The 18,421-nt window shown below is 43.2% G+C and overlaps 1 protein-coding gene across 1 annotated transcript in view; it reads left to right on the top strand.

Moving 5' to 3' along the window:
* The first annotated feature begins 2,521 nt into the window (after nucleotides 1-2,521).
* The window catches only part of LOC140726044 (uncharacterized), a 246,750-nt gene continuing 230,850 nt past the window's right edge, over nucleotides 2,522-18,421 (top strand). Inside the window, exon 1 of the mRNA XM_073041939.1 lies at nucleotides 2,522-2,555. The gene's annotated coding sequence lies outside the window, so the exon portion shown is untranslated. The remainder of the gene's footprint in view (nucleotides 2,556-18,421) is intronic.

Here is an 18,421-nt window from a genome sequence, read left to right as displayed (position 1 = left end):
TTTAAAGTCTGGATTGATGTCAGAAGCAGCAACCAGGCTACAGAGACAATGGCTTGGTAACACGGTGCCTGCGAATCAATTACAGGTTGATTTGGAATGTAAAGGTGCCCCACACGCTATTGTTATTCAAGAGTGTGCTGTGAAGAGGCAGAATTTGAAATGCTGTTTGGACAAAGAGGGATCACTTGCAGAGTTTAAACTGAAAACTAATAGCATGAAGGGTCCTGAAGATAAAACCACTGACTTGCTTAAAAATAAAGAATTGTGTGGAAATTCAGCAAATGGGCTACGTTTGGAACACATTGTTGATAAAATAACTCCTATGAACGGAGCATGCAAAAACCTATTCCACACTGGTGCACAAGCTAACCACGTGGGAGTTAACTGGAAAAGGGGCGAGGGTTGACGGGATGCCACTTTAAATAACAGGATCTGGTTTTAAGGGATTTTGACAAAGCATGTAACTAATAAAGACAATCCCATGGAAGATTGACTGTTAAGTTTGAAAGTAAAATAAAGATTAGTATTTGCATGAACTTTTGTAATATACACGTAAGCTAAGATCACAACTCTTTAGTTTTTGTTTGCTGAAGAAAAGGAATAAAAATAGATGGTTATTAAATTGGAGTCTGATTCTACAAGAATTTATTAAGGTATGAGATGTTAAGATATTAAAGGAAGTGACAATGTAATCGCTAACTGTTTAGATGCTAAATTGAATGTATAATTGTATTACTCTGTAGTGAAAAAAAACCTCTTTTGTATTGTGTTAGATTCTGAAAATCCTGTAAGACTCTGTATCAATTAATTTTTACCGGTGGTAAAAATCTTAGAAGGAAGTGGGTGTTACGAATGTGCCGCAACTCTGAGGGGCCGAAGGGTACAAAGTCGCCCCCTCCTTTTTGAGAATCGCAAGATCGCTATTAATTCAGGTCTGGGACCCAGGAAATGAGAGAGAGACACGCAGAATCCACAAGGTTTGGAATGTGTCCTGGCCTCAGCGAAACGGAACCATTGATAACTGCCATTGTCTCTTGGAGAAGGAATTGTGTATTGAGTACTGTACTATTCATTGAAACCCCTCAGGGGATGACCAGAGTGGGCTGGTTGAGGGATTGCATCAACCCAACCTGATTGAATTCTGAGACCCCGTGAGTAAGGATAAAAGAGGGGTCTGGGGAACAACCCCTTTAGACGCACCAGGAGAAACGCTGGAAATCCAGTAACAGCGTTTTATAGCAAAAGCCGGTGGGGCTTGTGTGCATCCTCCCTTGCCTGGGTGGCGGGCTCACCACGGAAGAACGGCTTAGCTAAAGGAGAGGCCACAAGTGAACGGCCACACCAACGAGACTCCGACAGATCGAAATCATAAAAGGAAAATGGGCAAGTTTTTCTCCCAAATCTCTCTCTCTCTCTCTCCAACCATTGCAAACCCAGTGGTCCCCAAAGGCTGCAGCCTGCATAAACTGAGTGAACTTTATATTTCCATCGGACAATACATTATCCTCTAGACAACGATAGAGCTTATTTCTGATTGATTATTATTATACCCGCACTTTTAGATTTAGTATTGACGACGTATATTATCTGTATATTTGCATTGATATGATTTTTGTGTATTTTTACTAATAAATACTGTTAAAAATAGTATCAACGGACCTCTCTATCTTTGCTGGTAAGTGACCCAGTTACGGGGTTTGTAACACATGTTTGACTGTTAGATATTTTCATTAACAAGCAGGTGTACAGGTTTACCCAATAAAGTGGCTGAGTGTAGCTCATGGGTGAGTTGGTTAAAGGGTCTGTTTCCATGCTGTATTAATCTCTGGTTATCACTCAATTACAGTACCATTGATGTTAATGCTATAGTGAAAATAATGAGCCCATCTCCATTGTACCATACATTATGTTCAAGTTTAGTCTGAATGGAATGGTAAGGGAACTAGTGGTAAATAGGAACACTACAGATATCCAGTGGAGGTACCCAGAACTGTGGCAATAGAGGGAGAATGACAAGCAAGAGAAGATCTGCAGATGCTGAATATCAAAGTAACACACACAAAATGCTGGAGGAACTCAGCAGGCCAGGCAGTATCTATGGAAAAGAGTAAACAGTCGACATTTCAGGTCAAAACCCTTAATCAAGACTCAATCAGGAAAGGAGGTCCTCAACCTGTGCCAGGACTGCTGTAGGTTCCTTCTCCACAGAATGGATGGAGGTGAGCAGATTAGCTCTCGTCTTTGTTTATCAGTTTGTTCTTCTAAATGAAGGGCCTTTCTGGGAAACATTGACACAGAACTCAATAACACGCAGCAGATGCAGGAAGGAGGCTGTTGCAGAGATTTGGGAGAACAATTACTCACCACACCCACGGTCATCAGCCAAGATTCAAGAGGCCGGAAGCAAATACGAAAGCAAAGATTAAAAAGCAGACGCTGAGCTGTTTGAACAGGCACAGCAGAAAGAGATACAGAAGATACATACAGAGCAAATTAGTTAAGTTTGCATTCTAAAGCAAGATTTTAGTGAATGTTTGCCACTTAATTGTGCCTATGTAAGTAATCAAAATGAGTTAAACTACTACAGAATCCTGTAACATATTCAAATGTTTCTGGTTTTTATTTTCCCTCTTTTGCATTTGCCATCTTGAATTTGTTGTTGTTGAATTATGTATTTTTGATCATTGTTTTGTGCTAGCTACCAGTTCCTGAATTGCCACAAGGAACCCTTCTGTTTCTGGGAAGAGAACTCCACCTCGGAGCCAGGCGTTCGACGCTTGCTCGCTGACATCTCGTCTGCTCAGGTTAACTTTTACTTCTATGGTGATAATTTCTTCATTTTTCTGGGTTGTGCTTTCATTTAAGTTTGAGAGAGTGTACTTCGTATCAGAATTGCATATCCTCATGTGGACTGCTTAATCAAGTTTTCGTTGGTGAAAATATATCCTTTGAAGTTTTATCTGAGTGTTGTTGAAATTTTTAATGCCTGTTATTCCTCTTCCTCCTCCTGTTCTTGGTATTGGCCATTCTTCTGTACAAAGTATTTCTTGCAACAGGGACTCTCCTTCCCATGACATTCTGTAGCATCTCCCCTTATGTCCACTCCGCAGTTCCCACCAAAAGACCCCAAACTACTGTCCTTCACAAAACTCCCTCTCTCTGCTCTCTCTAGAACTTTCTCCATACCCATCATCCTGATTGGCTGACACAACATTCTTAAGCTGAACAGAAGGGCTTCTTATCTTTAGCCAAAACTAAAACATTCTACCAGCAGGGCACACTGCTTTTGCAAAAAAACTACTGAAGTGAAATACTTCCAGTTTAGCAGTAGAAATCATAACCGTGGTATTATATTGCCTTTGTTATATTTTTACTATTGAGCTCTGTTTGGCAGATTACTTTAGCCTCAAAGCAAATTCTATCAAAAGTTTTTCCTTTATCACGCTATGTTCTATTTTCTTTACTTGGTGATATTCCAAATACTTGTTTTATACTCATCCATCGGTTGTATTGTATCCTGCTGCTCTTTTTTATATTGTTCTATCTCTATTGCACCTTTCTTTATGTTTAATGTTCTGCAATTATCTAGTCCAAAGTTCATGTTTTTATCTTTCAAAAATAGTTCTACTATTTGAATTAATTGCTTTAGCTTTACTGATGAAGGAGCGTATAATTTCAAATTGTCCATGTATAGAAGGTGTAAATTGTTAGGTTGTTTCTGATTTAATACCCTATTTTCATCTGATTCAGTAAATTAGAGAGACGGTTTAAAGCTAGACAAAGCCATAGTGGGCTCAGAGAGTCACCTTGAAAAATGCCTTTGCTTATTTTGTTTTTTTTGGTTGATGGATAGAGTGATGATAGTTCACCAGTGGTTCATCATATGTGGTATCATCACATGTACTGGGTGTAGTTTATATTTATTAAGAACTTCTATTTACCATGAGTGTGGGACAGAATCAAATGCTCTGTGGTAGTCAATATAATAACACGAAAGATCTCTGCTTTTCCTCCAGGCTTGATTTAGAATTACAGAATCTATTATCAGTTGTACTTTACATCCTTTCATGCCCTTATGGTGTCTGTTGTGCTCTTCTGTAAGTATATTGTGCTTATCTCAGTGAATGACAATTAGCTGCAAGATGTGCCATGCTACAATTTGAAAATGAACACTGCTGGTACTTTTCTAGAGGTGTGGTATTATTTATAACCACATTTAGCATATCCATTGTAACTTCAGATAATTGCATTTCTTCAGTCCTTGTCCCCCCTATTCCAGTTTGTTTCTTGGTTGTGCATTATGCTGATGACCAGATATTAGACCAAAAGTTCATTATCTCTGTGTTTGTTATGTTACGAACTGTAACGTTTTAGAAATGAACCAGCAGCAATAGATTACACCTGGAGTCTGGTTTTGATGTTAAAAGCACTATCTTTATTAGTATCTACTTATAATATAGTAACTCAACCAAGGTAATCCACAAAATAAATGATGGGAGAGAGATATTTGTAATGCAGGGTGAAACGTAGAGGAAAGGTAAGTACGAAGTATCCCACAGGTTCCACGTCAGGTAAAACGAGATAACAGTCGCCGTAGATTTTGTCCGTCATGACGTTCCAAATCCACATACGAATTATCACCGAAAGTGACCTGTCACAGGAATATTGTCTTTCAGTGGTTACCACACAACATACACAGGTAAGGGCTACACAAGTGGTCCACAAATTATCCCAAAATCCAGTCCTATGGATTATACAAAGTGACAGTCAGACATTCATTATGCACTGCGTGCCGATGATCAACCCACCCTTGTGGGCATTGGAGAGTTTTCTTTCTCTCTCTCTCTCTCTCTCTCTCTCCATCTGCACAGACTGAGACAGCCTGTGACTGACGTGATAGTCCCGCCTCACTCAGGCACTCTTAAAGAAACAGTCTCAGTAAAAGACCTGTGGGTTCGTAACAGTTAGTTATTCTGTGCCAGTGTTGGTGACATTTTGGTGTGTCGAATTTGGTTTCAATTTTCTGTGTAAACCTTTTTCAGTGTTTCTGAACTGATTGTTCTGTTTTCTTCATCTGACACATTTCATGTATCTATTTAGTCTGGCTCTGTATGTACCAAGCATTTGTTTTAGTGTAGCTATAGGTTGATTGTATGTTTCCTTAGTGTTTTTTGCTCAGGTTATCCATTATATACTCTATTAGGTGGGTTATTTATGCTGCTAAGGTTTCAATTTCCTTTCTTAACCTTTTCTGACATTTCAGTGCTCTCACTTTTGGGTTTCTACTAATCAGTGTCTCTATTTTGGAATCAATGCACTGTACTGCAGTTAATGTTCTGCAGTATGTTATTGTGTGTACTTCTTCAAATGTTGCAAGTTTTCTGAAGTATTGTGATAATATAATATTCTTGAGAGTATTAACAATTTTTGCAAATGTTGATGTCTTGTTTTGTTTGGTAGGGTCTTTTTGTTGGGTCAGTGCCCATATATTTTGTTTGTATGATGTTAAGTATAAAGATAATTTTATCTGTAAGCTCAGCTTCATTCTTAGCATTCTGTGGAGACTCTGCATCTGTGTTGTTGCTATTAGCATCCAGTTGTGGAGCAGTTGCTGAAGTGATTCTATTTTCATCAGTGCTTCGGTGGTTGGCATCTTCATTATTTTCTTGTATAGCATGGAGGGATGTTGTGCTATAAAGTATTGATTCAGCAGTGTACCACCAGCAATCCGCTTACTGTCATTCCCAGCACCACCTCCAGGGAGGCCCTGGAGATCCCCGGGCCGTGGCCGTATCACTCTGTTCCCTAGACATGTCTCCATTTCTGAAGTGAAAGGGTATTGCTTCTTACACCTACAGCCAGGTTTTTGGTTTCAATTGCCCCTAACATGGAGAACAGATGCTGATCAGATCTCCGTCCTATCTGGGTACAGACGTACCTGGATCTGTTTCTGATTTGGTCCGTGAGTGGTATTTTATTTCCCACCTGCCCTGTATATCTGCAGAGCTTTCCCCAGCCCACCACCTGGGGACGTGCCCGATCGGGGACAGAAAACCCCTCACGGGTTGTTACTATTATTAATATCATCACATGTACATCGAAACGTACAGGGAAATGTATCATTTATGTTAACAACCAACACGGTCCGAGGATGTGTTGGGGAAGTTTCAACACACATTACAGTGCCAACATGTTGTACCCACAGCAGTAGAACACAAACAACAACAACACAACAACAGTAACTAAACAACAAAAAACAAACCCTTTCCTCCTTCCCACCCACCCACCCACTGTTCATAGTTACTGAACAAATTGCTCTGCACAGACTTCAAACGTAGTCACAATCTAACACCACAATCGTGTTATGTTCCTGTGGCATCTCCTGCAAAGCATTGATGTGTCAAAGTGGTTGAAAGCAGCATTGACATGTGATCCTCTGTCTCACAAAGGTAACATTTATCATCAGAGATCCCCACCAACATGGCCAGGTCAGCTTCTTGCAGCTACCATCGGGTAGGAGGTACAGAAACCTCACACCACAGGTTCACCACAGAGACTTCCCTTCAACCATCTGGTTGTTGAACCGACCGTCACAACCCGTATCACTACTGCTGTATAGCAACACCATGACCACTGCAATTTTGTGTAGATTAAATTGGTAAATGCTGTTACATATAGACTGAAAATGAGTGATATACAAGGGATAATGAAAAAAATGTTTTGAAAAGTTGAGCGAGCTGGGGCTTTTATTTTCGGAGTGAAGGGGAATGAGAGGTGAATTGATAAAAATGAGTAAGATGCACAGACAGAACACCCTATTTCTCAGGGTAGCAATTGCTAATACGAGGGGATTAATTTTAAGATGATTGGAGGGGAGTATGGGGGGGGGGGGGTATCAGAGGTAGGTTTTTACACAGAGAGTGGTGGATGTGTGGAATGCCCCAGTCATTTCTACATTATTGTCTGTTCTGTGCTGCAGTCCTGTACACTAAGTGGCAGCTGATCCCCATGTTGTATTTGCCAAAAAATGTATGAGTGGGATTCTGATATTCGAGAGATAAATTTAAATTTAAATTCCTTTCCACTCTCTCTCCTTTCCTCCCATTTTCCACCATTCTCCCTCTTTCTCTTTCACATTCTTTTCTCTACCCCACCACTGTCTCCCAGTGTCTTTTTTCTCTCTGCAGCTTTAATATTGATTGTTCATTAACATTTTTACAAAAACTTGCTTCCAAACTAGCAAACCAGTTTTAGATTAATTTCTGTTAAAAAACTCAAGGGAAAATCTTTATTGACATTTCTCCTGACAATCCAACAAAACTTCACCACCATGATTACCCATCATTGGCTAATTTATTTGCCTCCTCAAGGCAATTAGTCCTGTCGGTGAAAGATGATCATTATGTTTTATTACTGATTCCATACCTGATGTATATTGATATTGAACTCTCTGCTGTTTACTGATTGTATGCCAGTGCTTTACTGACTTTATACCTTTGACTGTGTGGCTAAGCACAGCTCCAATGCCATGTTTAAGACTGCTGGCGACATCACTGCTGTTGTTGAATCGAAGGTGATGGTATTTCGGAAGGAGGCAAATGACTGTCAGGGCCGTCTGCCTACGTTTGATGAGTCTCTCTCTCACCCTCTCACTCGATGCTGCTGGAGAAATGTGCCAGAGACTTTGATCTTGGACAAGGTTTAGTCAACATAGTTTGTTTGTGGATTGGACTCTGCAGTTCACGTTATGTGTTTCTGGTTTCTAGTTACTCTCTTTTTATTGCTAATTTGTGCGATTTGAATTGGGGCGCACTGGCTCCAATCAACTCCAATGGGGCACACTGGCTCCAATCAACTCCAATGGGGCGCACTGGCTCCAATCAACTCCAATGGGGCACACTGGCTCCAATCAACTCCAATGGGGCGCACTGGCTCCAATCAACTCCAATGGGGCGCACTGGCTCCAATCAACTCCAATGGGGCGTACTGGCACCAATCAACTCCAATGGGGCGCACTGGCTCCAATCAACTCCAATGGGGTGCTCTGGCTCCAATCAACTCCAATGGGACGCACTGGCTCCAATCAACTCCAATGGGACGCACTGGCCCCAATCAACTCCAATGGGGTGTACTGGCTCCAATCAACTCCAATGGGACGCACTGGCTCCAATCAACTCCAATGGGGTGCTCTGGCTCCAATCAACTCCAATGGGACGCACTGGCTCCAATCAACTCCAATGGGACGCACTGGCCCCAATCAACTCCAATGGGGTGTACTGGCTCCAATCAACTCCAATGGGACGCACTGGCTCCAATCAACTCCAATGGGACGCACTGGCCCCAATCAATTCCAATGGGGTGCACTGGCTCCAATCAACTCCAATGGGGTGCACTGGCTCCAATCAACTCCAATGGGGTGCACTGACAACCTGCGGTCAATGGATGACACAGCGCTAATCAGAACTGAACTAAAGTGAACATTTCTGGACTGTTTCAAGGACTCTGAGGTTTGATGTTTTATATTCTGTTTGGTTTTTTCTGTTCATTTTTTCCCATTTGTGCAATTTCATCCTTTTTTTGCACATTGAATTTTGGTGTTTCTTTGAACTGGTTCCATGGTGTTCCTTTGTTTCATGGATTCCTCTGGGAAGATAAATCTCAGGGTTGTAAAGTCAGGGATGGTTCATAATAAATGTACTTCAAACCTTTTGAATCTTTGCTCAGTCCATGTCTGTATCTCTCCCTCTGCACTTGGGCCATCACTGAACCCTGATCAGTAGATATGGGGGTCCTGTTTCTAAGTGGTATGACTCTGACTCTATGAGCAACGAGGCTGATTATCGTGGAGAAGAGTAAAGGAATGGTGTTTAGAAACGGTCAAGCCAAGGAGTATTCAGTGATGCTGCAGGTTTGGAGCAAGAGATTGAAACTGACAGGAGGTTGTGAAGCTGGCTTGCTTTGCAGACAGAAACCATGAGGTTTCTCCCTCTGTTGACACAGGTTTGGGATATCTCCAGCAATCTCTTTGTTCCTGTTTACCACTAGTTCCCTTACTATTCCATTCAGACTAAACTTGAACATGATGTATGGTACAAAGGAGATGGGCTCATTATTTTCACTATAGCATTAACATCAATGGTACTGTAATTGAGTGATAACCAGAGATTAACACAGCATGGAAACAGGCCCTTTAACCAACTCACCCATGAGCTACACTCAGCCACTTTATTGGGTAAACCTGTACACCTGCTTGTTAATGCAAATATCTAACAGTCAAACATGTGGCAACAACTCAATGAATAAAAGCACACAGACATGGTCAAGAGGTTCAGACCAAATGTCAGAATCGGGAAGAAGTATGATCTGAGTGATATTGACCTTGGAATGATTGTTGGTGCCAGACAGGGTGGATTGAGTATCTAAGAAACTGCTGATCTCCTGGGATTGTCGTGCTCAGGACCATAGAGTTCACAGAGAATGGCGTGAAAAACAAACAAGAGAAAAACACATAGTGAGCGGCAGATCTGTGGGAGCAAATGCTTATTGATGAGACCCATCCTGAGGGGAATGGCCAGAATGGTTCAAGCTGACAGGAAGGTGACAGTAACTCAAATAACCACACATTACTACAGCGGTGTGTAGAAAAGCATCTTTGAATGCACAAAGTACCCAAGATAATTAGCCACTGAGTGTAAGCTTGTCCCATCCAACCGTGTTTGGCCAACATCCATCTGAAGCTTCCTATCCATGTACCTGTCCACATGTCCTTTAATAGGTGGCACAGCCGAGCAGCCGGTAGATCTGCCGTCTCTCAGTGCACATCATCTGGGTTCAATCCTGACCTCAAGCTGTGTCCTCCCTTTCTCATTAACACCATCAGGGAGGAGGTACAGGAGCCTGATGACTCCCACTCAGTGATTCAGAAACAGCTTCTTCTCTGCCATCAGATTTCTGAACAGTCCATGAACATCCCCTCACTCTTCTCCCCCCTCCCATCAGGCAGAAACCTGAAAGCTCATACAACCGGGCTCAAGGAGAACCTCTGTCCTACTGGTGACTCTCACTGGACTCTCCGCACTTTATTCTGCATCGTTATTGTCCTGATGAAGGGTTTGAGCTGAAAAGTCGACTGTTCACTCTCTTCCATAGGTGCTGCCTGACCTGCTGAGTTCCTCCTGCATTTTGTGTGTGTTGCTCTGGATTTCCAGCCTCTGCAGCTTTTCTTGTATTTATTATTGTTTCATTTTGTTCTACTGAAACGTTTAACGATGTCAAAGTAAATTTATTATCAAAGTACACAGATGTCACCATATACAACCCTGAGAGACCAGAATGAAAGACCATACCTAACAGGATGACAAGCAATGTGCAAAAGACAGCGATCTGTGGAAGTATAAAAGAGAAAAGAGTAAATATAATAATAATGATGAATATCGAGCACATGAGAAGAAGGGTCCTTGAAAGTGAATCATAGGTTGTATGTGCAGTCAAACATCTTGTCTTCTACTGAGTGACCATTGGAGGGATACTGTGTACCTCTTTGAATAAAGCTGAAGGAGGGGAGAGGGTGACCTAGAAGAGGGAAGTTACAGCAGTCATGTCCTTGGCACTGAGTCTGTCTCGGTGGCTCAGCAGAGGAAATGGGGGAGAAAGGGCAAGCAGTAATGTCAGGGGATTTATTAGTCAGGGGAAGAGCCAGGAGCTTCTGTGGACACAGACAGGATTCCCTGAATTCATGTTGCCTCCTAGGTGCAGGGATCAGGGAAATCTTGGATCATGTCCACAAGTATCGTAAGTGGGAGGGTGAGCAGCCAGATGTTGAGGTCCATGTCGGTACCAATGACATTAGGAGGAAGGGTGAAGAGATCCTACAGAGTGACTTCAGGGAGTAAGGTGATGGGTAAAAGAACAGGAGCTCTAGTGGTGGGATCTCAGATTGCTACCTGTACCGCATGGTATTGAGGGCAGAAATATGATGATAATACATTTAACACTTGGCTAAGGAGACGGAGCAGGAGGAAGGGTTTCAGAGTGTTGGATCACTGAGCTCTCTTCCAGAGAAGATGTGACCTGTATAGACAGTAATCCAATTGCAAACAAGGGAAAATCTGCAGATGCTGGAAATCTAGAGCAGCACACACAAAATGCTCAAAGAACTTAACAGGTCAGGCAGCATCTATGGAAAAGAGTAAACAGTCAACAGTTCAGGCTGAGACCCTTCGGTAGGTCTGGAGAAAAAAAGATGAGTAGTTTTAAAAGGTGGGGGAGGGGAGGGAGAAACACCAGATGATAGGTGAACCTGGCAGGGGGAGGGGTGAAGTAAAGAGCTGGGAAGTTGATTGGTGAAAGAGATACAGGACCAGTGAAGGGGGAATATAATAGGGGAGGATAGAAGACCATGGAAGAAAAGGGAAGGAGCACCAGAGGGAGGCGATGGGCAGGCCAGGAGATAAGGTGAGAGAGGGAAAAGGGGATGGGGAATGGTGAGGGGTGATATTACCGGAAGTTCAAGAAATCGATGTTCATGCCATTAGGTTGGAGGCTACCCCGATGGAATATTCATGGCCTCCGCTACTGTCTCGATGAGGCCACACTCAGGTTGGAGGAACAACACCTTATATTCCATCTGGGTAGCCTGACAGGATAGAGGTCGTCAAATATGTTCAGGAATGTTCACTTAATAGCTCCCCATTAGAGAGTGAGATACTGGATCTCCTATCAGGGAATAAGAGGGTAGATGAGAGAAATGTGTGTAGGTGAACATATTGGAACTAGTGATCATAATTCCATTGGTTTCTGTTAATTATGGGAATGGATAGGTCTGGTCCGAGGCTTGAGGTTCTAAAATGGATAAAAGCCAATTTTGGTGTCCTCAGAAAGGTCAGGCAGGTATAGATTGGGACAGGTTGTTTTCTGTCAAAGGCGTGTTTGCCTTTGAAGTGCAAATTTGTTAGTCTAGAGTTTGTATGTTCCTGTCAGAATAAAAGGCAAGGATAACAGGTTCAGAGAAGCTTGCTTTTTGGAAGATATTGAAAAGATTAAGGAGGAGAAGGTGATGCATAATAGGTATAGACAGCAAGGAACAAGCAAGTTACTTGAGGAGTATAAGGAATAGCAGGAATTCAAGAGGGAACAATCAAGGGAAATCAGTAGTGTGTAAGTTATTGGAAAGTGTTCCAAGGGGCCAGATATAATCTCTTCTGTCCGTGTATGATAGGTTGTGTCCAACCAATCTTACATAGAGTTTTTCAAGTAAGTTACCGGGAGCAGTGATGTCGGAAAGGCAGTGGATATGGTCTACATGGACATTAGGAAAGCTTTTGACAAGGTCCAACATGGGAAGTCGGTCAAGAGATTTTAGTTGCTTGGCATTCACGATGAGGCAGTAAACTGGATTCGGCTCTGGCTTTGCGGGTGAAGCCAAGAAATAATAGTAGATAGTTGACTCGCTGGAGACTAGTGGTGTGCTACAGGTTCTGTGCTGGCTGTGTTGTTGCTTTGAATCTATCAACAACCTTGATGATAATGTTGTAACCTTCATCAGCAAATTTACAGATGATATATCAACTGGGGGCATAGTGGAGAGCACGGAAGACTATAAGAACATAAGAACCTATGGAATAGGAGCAGGAGAAGGCCAACTGGCCTATGGAGCCTGCTCCACCATTCAATAAGATCATAGCTGATCTGGCCATGGACTTATCTCCACCTAACTGCTTTTTCCCCATAACCCTTAATTCCCCTACTATGCAAAAATCTATCCAACCTTGTCTTAAATATATTTACTGAGGTAGCCTCCACTGCCTCATTGGACAGAGAATTCCACAGATTCACCACTCTGTGGGAAAAGCAGTTCCTCCTCATCTCCGTCCTAAATCTACTCCCCTGAATCTTGAGGCAATGTCCCCTAGTTCTAGTCTCACCTACCAGTGGAAACAACTTTCCTGCCTCTATCTTATCTGTCGCTTTCATACTTTTATATCTTTTTTTCCTATCTCCTTTCATTCTTCGGAATTCCATTTAGTATCGTCCCAGGTGACTCAATCTCTCCTCATAGTCTAATTCCCTCATCTCTGGAAACAACCTGGTGAACCTCCACTGCATTGCCTCCAAAGCTATTATATCCTTCCTCGAGTAATCAGACCGGAACTGCACTCAGTACTCCAGGTGCGGCCTCACCAATATCCTGTATAGTTGCAGTCTAACATTCCTGTTGTTAAATTCAATCCCTCTAGCAATGAAGGCCAACATCCCATTTTTCTTCAGCAGTTGAACGGAGCACGACTGCGCAAGTGCGTGTAAGTCAGCCCGTGAGGCAGCGGGAGAGTTAAAAAGCGAACAGATTAACGGAGCGGATGACATAGTAGTGGGAGACAGAGTAGTGGGAGACAGAGTAGGAAAGCTTTGGCTCGAGAGGCTTCGGTGAGCAGAGGCTAAGGATGAACTTCACTCCAAGTGAGGTAAGTCAATGATGAACTTAATTACCTTAGGAGTAGGTAATGGAGGCAGCAGTTAGGGCAGTTCAGTGCTCCATTTGCAGTTTGTGGGAAGTCAGGGTGAGCACAATTGTCCCTGATGACTACACTTGTAAAAGGTGCATCCAGCTGCAGCTCCTGACAAACCGAGTTAGGGAACTGGAGCTGGAACTGTATGAACTTCGGATCATTCGGGAGGCAGAGGCAGAAATTGACAGGAGTTACAGGGAGATAGTCACCCCTAGGAGTCAGGAGACAGGTAGCTGGGTGACTGTCAGGAGAGGGAAGGGAAATAGACGGAATGAGCAGAGCACCCCTGTGGCTGTTTCCACCAATAATAAGTATACCATTTTGGATACCGCTGATGGGGATGACCTACCAGGGACAAGTTGCAGTGGTTGCATCTCCAGCACCAAAACTGGACCCTCAGCTCAGAAGGGAAGGAGGGAAAAGAGGAGAGCAGTACTGATAGGGGATTCGATAGTTAGGGGAAAGATAAGAGGTTCTATGGAAGAGATTGAGAATCCAGGATGGTCTGTTGCCTCCTTGGTGCCAGGGTCTGTGATATCTCAGATCAAGTTCTCTGTATTCTCAAGAGGGAGGGTGAGCAGCCAGATGTCGTGGTCCATGTAGGAACCAATGGCGTAGGTAGGAAGAGTGAGGAGGTCCTGAAAGGTGAGTTTAGGGAGCTAGGCACCAAGTTAAAGGACAGGACCTCCAGGATAGCAATCTCAGGATTGCTACCAGTGTCACGGGCAGACGGGTTTAGAAATAGTAAGATAGTGCAGATCAACACGTGTCTGAAGACATGGTGCAGGAGGGAGGGCTTTAGATTTGTAGATAATTGGGCAGTTTTCCAGGGGAGGTGGGACCTGTTCCAGCAGGACAGTTTACATCTGAACTGAAGGGGGACAAATATTCTTGCAGGTATGTTTGCTAGAGAGGCTCCAATGGATTTAAACTAGATAAAAGGGGGGAGGGGAACCAGAGTGTAGGAACAAATGTATGGGAGAAGGAAGAAAAAGAAGATAATAAAGTTGTTTGCACTATTAGTGATAAACAGAGAGTAAGAGGTGGAGAATTTCTTAAATCCATTTATTTTAATTCTAGGAGCATTGTAAGAAACGTGGATGAGCTTAGAGCATGGATTGATACCTGGAAATATGATGTTGTAGCTATTAGTGAAACATGGTTGCAGGAGGGGTGTGATTGGCAACTAAATATTCCTGGATTTCATTGCTTCAGGTGTGATAGAGTCGGAGGAACAAGAGGGGGAGGTGTTGCATTGCTTGTCAGAGAAAATATTACAACAGTGGTGCTCTGGTAGGATAGATTAGAGGGCTCATCTAGGGAGACTATTTGGGTGGAATTGAGGAATGGGAAAGGTGTAGTAACACTTATAGGGGTGTATTATAGACCACCTAATGGGGAGCGAGAATTGGAGGAGCAAATTTGCAAGGAGATAGCAGATATTTGTAGTAAGCACAAGGTTGTGATTGTGGGAGATATTAATTTTCCACATGTAAAGGGGATTTCTTCTTTTTCTTTGTTACTGTGTATGTAATCAAAATGGCTTCTTTGTTTTGTTAAAAGTAGGAATGCTTCTTTGTTGCGAGAGAGTGCTGGAAGCTTGTTTGGGTTAAAATTTACTGATAACGAGAATTGTATTCCTTTGTAAACCAATTGGGATTAATGTTGTTCTTTCTTCTGAGTCTGTAAGCTATTGTTGGCGGGCTTTTGGGCAGATCGGTGCGAGGGGGTGAGAGAGAGAGGACGCAATGCTTTAAACTGGGTGAGGAACGGACCCCAAGGGGGGGGAGGGGTCCAAGGCCAGGAGGTACCCTGAGGAGAGGAGACGACGATTGATGTGCTTGGTTAACCACTTCGGGTGGTCCTGAGCTGCGAGTCGAGGAGTTCGGAGGGGGTCGAATGGTGGCCAGAAGACTTCAGTAATTGAGCTCCAATGGTTGTGCATGAAGTGGTTTGGACTTTGATAAGTTTGGGGCCTTTTCTTTATTGTTTTTCCTTCATTTTTACTGTATCGTTATTAATCACTTAGTTATAGTAACCTTTATAAATTGTACTCATTTAATCGCATATGGTGTACTGTCTGTTTTTGGGCGAGGCGGGGACATCACACAGCATCCACACCAGCTGATTACCCAGTTTGGCGGGGCCGAAGGCTGCTCCCCCTAGACGAGAACGAGCTGAGCGAGCCTGAGGCGACCCAGGGGGTTACACACACATAGACTGGGAAGCCCATACTGTAAAAGGGCTGGATGGTTTGGAGATTGTAAAATGTGTGCAGGATAGTTTTTTGCAGCAATACATAGAGGTACCGACTAGAGAAGGGGCAGTGTTGGATCTCCTGTTAGGGAATGAGATAGGTCAGGTGACGGAGGCATATATTGGGGAGCACTTCAGGTCCAGCGATCACAATGCCATTAGTTTCAATATAATTATGGAGAAGGATAGGTCTGGACCCAGGGTTGAGATTTTTGATTGGAGAAAGGCTAACTTTCAGGAGATGTGAAAGGATTTAGAAGGAGTGGATTGGGACAATTTGTTTTGTGGGAAGGATGTAATAGAGAAATGGAGGTCATTTAAAGGTGAAATCTTGAGGGTACAGAATCTTTAAGTTTCTGTTAGGTTGAAAGGAGAGGTTAAAAGTTTGAGAGAGCCATGGCTTTCAAGGGATATTGGAAACTTGGTTCTGAAAAAGAGAGAGATCTATAATAAATATAGGCAGCATGAAGTAAATGAGGTGCTCGAGGAATATAAAGAATGTAAGAAGAATCTTAAGAAAGAAATTAGAAAAGCTAAAAGAAGATATGAGGTTGCTTTGGCAAGTAAGGTGAAAATAAATCCGAAGGGTTTCTACAGTTATATTAATAGCAAAAGGATAGTGAGGGATAAAATTGGTCCCTTAGAGAATCAGAGTGGACAGCTATGTGTGGAGCTGAAAGAGATGGGGGAGATTTTGAACAATTTCTTTTCTTTGGTATTCACTAAGGAGAAGTATAGAGAATTGTGTAAGGTAAGGGAATAAAGTAGGGAAGTTATGGAAACTATGACGATTAAAGAAGAGGAAGTACTGGTGTTTTTAAGGAATATAAAAGTGGATAAGTCTTCGGATCCTGACAAGATATTCCCAAGGACCTTGAGGGAAGTTAGTGTAGAAATAGCAGGGGCTCTGACAGAAATATTTCAAATGTCATTAGAAACAGGGATGGTGCCGGAGGATTGGCGTATTGCTCATGTGATTCCATTGTTTAAAAAGGGTTCTAAGTGTAAACTTAGCAATTATCGGCCTGTAAGTTTGACGTCAGTGGTGGGTAAATTAATGGAAAGTATTCTTCGAGATGACATATATAATTATCTGGATAGACAGGGTCTGCTTAGGAACAGCTGTACTGCGTATGTTAATCAAAATGGCTTCTTTGTTCATTAAAAGTAAAACTGCTTCTTTGTTACGCTAACTGGTGAGAGAGTGCTTTTCTTGCAGAGCACTCTCAAAGCTTCTCAAAGCTTGTTTGGGTTTAAGTTGCTGATAACGGGGATTGTATTCATTTGTTAACCAATAGGATTGGATGTTATTTTCTCTTGTGGGTCGTGGAGCTGAGATTGCGCGGGCTTTTTGGGAGTTGGGAAGAAGGCAGCGAGGAAGGTGGACGAGTGTGGCACTGCTGGTCAATCACCGAGGGTGGTCCCAGGTGGGGTGGGGTTGTGGAGGTCGGAGAAGATCGAAGAGTGGTCGGAGGATTTGATGATTGATCTCCAACGATGTGCACTAATTGACTGAACTTTGATAAGTTTTGGTACCTTTTCTTTATTTTCTTTCCCTTCATATATATTGTATCCTTATTAATCACTTAGTTCTAGTAAGACTTATAAAGTGTATTCTGTAAACGTACCTGTTGTGAGCTTGATATTATGTGTATGAGTTTGTATTAGCGTGTATTTCACAGCATCCACGTATACGGGAGGCGCAGTTTAGCGGGTGAACGAATTTTCCCCTAGACATACACCAGCCGATCGCTTTAGCATTACATTTGTGGGGGCTCGTCCGGGATTGAATTTTATGCTGCTGTGTAAATTGTGCATGTCCAGTAATGCGGAGATGGATAGAGATAAGATTGTAAACTGGTGGGATTTAGAGGATGTACCGGTGCAATATGCGTGTGTGGTGAGCAGGGTGGATTTCTGTGTTTTGGATGGTGCGTTAGTGCGGGGGTTGAGTTTGGTTAAAGGTATGGGGCCGATAGAACTGGTAGCAGGGAGGTGCAGGAAAGAGATGGAGGGAAGCTGGGTGTTGGTTTGTACGAGTGCTAACATCAGGATGTTGGAACTGCCAGCAACGGTCAGCGTCCAGGGGGCCTCCACACCCTCTCAGAGGACGAAGGTGAGGAGACACTGGAGGAGGGGCTAGAGTTGACCCCAGGGGAGATGCTAGTAACCAGTAAAGGGAGGTCAGAGTGGGAAGGCTTGGCCAGGCCCTGTCCCCCAGATAGAGTTGAGGCCTCCGAGCTGGCAGCCGCCCTTAACTCCCTGGTGGGAGTGGTCGAGAGGCCACGGCTGAAGCTGGGGGTTTTCTCAGGAGCCAAGCTTACTCCGGATGGGGAGGTTGGCTATGAGACGTGGATCGAGCATGCGTCCCTGTTGTTAGAGGAGTGGCCAGGCTTGGATGAGGAGAAGAGACAGCGATTGGTGGGAAGTTTGAGGGGCGTGGTGGCCAAAGCAGTCCAGGAGTTGAAAGTTGAAAAGCCCGGGGCTTCAGTGGAGGAGTGTATAGAAGTTTCGGAGGAAGCGTTTGGGTTGTCAGGGGATCCCTGGCTGCTTTTAGCAGAGTTTCAACACCTAGAGCAATGGAGAGGGGACAAGCTCTCTGAGTACATATTTCGGATGGAGAGAATGCTTACGAGGTTGCTGCACCCAACGTGGCTAGA

This window comes from Hemitrygon akajei, chromosome 4 (genome assembly GCF_048418815.1).
Source record: "Hemitrygon akajei chromosome 4, sHemAka1.3, whole genome shotgun sequence".
NCBI lineage: Eukaryota > Metazoa > Chordata > Chondrichthyes > Myliobatiformes > Dasyatidae > Hemitrygon > Hemitrygon akajei.
This window is presented reverse-complemented; position numbering and strand designations above follow the sequence as displayed.